The sequence below is a fragment of the Humulus lupulus genome, chromosome 4, assembly GCF_963169125.1.
Source record: "Humulus lupulus chromosome 4, drHumLupu1.1, whole genome shotgun sequence".
In the NCBI taxonomy this organism is placed as follows: Eukaryota; Viridiplantae; Streptophyta; class Magnoliopsida; order Rosales; family Cannabaceae; genus Humulus; species Humulus lupulus.
The window spans coordinates 105,714,141-105,714,815 of NC_084796.1; the positions used below are offsets into that span (position 1 = coordinate 105,714,141).

A 675-nucleotide genomic window follows, 5' to 3' on the forward strand; every position below is an offset into this window, starting at 1 on the left:
TAGCCATGGTGTTGGCACTGATTCAACAAATCCTTGAATCTTTCCCAGACTTGATAGAACGTTTCATTATCCTCTTGGGAAAATGTGGAAACCTAACGTTTTAGATTGTTGGTCTTATGCCTAGGGAAGTGTTTTAGAAAGAAAGATTTGGTCATTTCCTCCCATGTTCCAATAGAGCTAGGTATCAAAGAGTATAACCAACTTTTGGCTTTGTCCTTCAAGGACAAAGGGAAGAACTTTAGTCGTACAATATCGACATTTTCGGCTCGGTTATAGAATGTGGCTACTACCTCCTCAAATTCTCTAATATGCACGTATGGGCATTCATTTTCTATTCCATTAAATGTGGACAAGAGTTGAATCATGTCAGGTTTAAAGTTTAACGCGGGCATATTAGGAGGGAATATATGTTGGGGTTTTATGCCCTAATTAAAACCCAATTTCTTTATAATCTCATTTTATTATCAATAAGAGAATAGAAATCACTTTTTGACTTGGCCTATCACTTTTCTCATATGTTTTATTTGTTTAATATAAACTTCTATTAAATCCCGAGCATGTAGCTAATCATATTTATAGGGACGTAATCACAGTGGAATATAAATATGATTATATGTTCAAACATAAGTTAGTGCTAAGATTAGTCAGTGCACAGGATTTACACTGACTTGCCAA

At 35.0% G+C, this 675-nt stretch overlaps 1 non-coding gene across 1 annotated transcript; it reads left to right on the top strand.

Moving 5' to 3' along the window:
- LOC133833600 (small nucleolar RNA R71) lies at nt 1-107 on the top strand. Its single transcript, XR_009892972.1, has one exon. It is a non-coding gene; the product is annotated as a small nucleolar RNA R71 (small nucleolar RNA).
- Nucleotides 108-675: the final 568 nt, after the last annotated feature.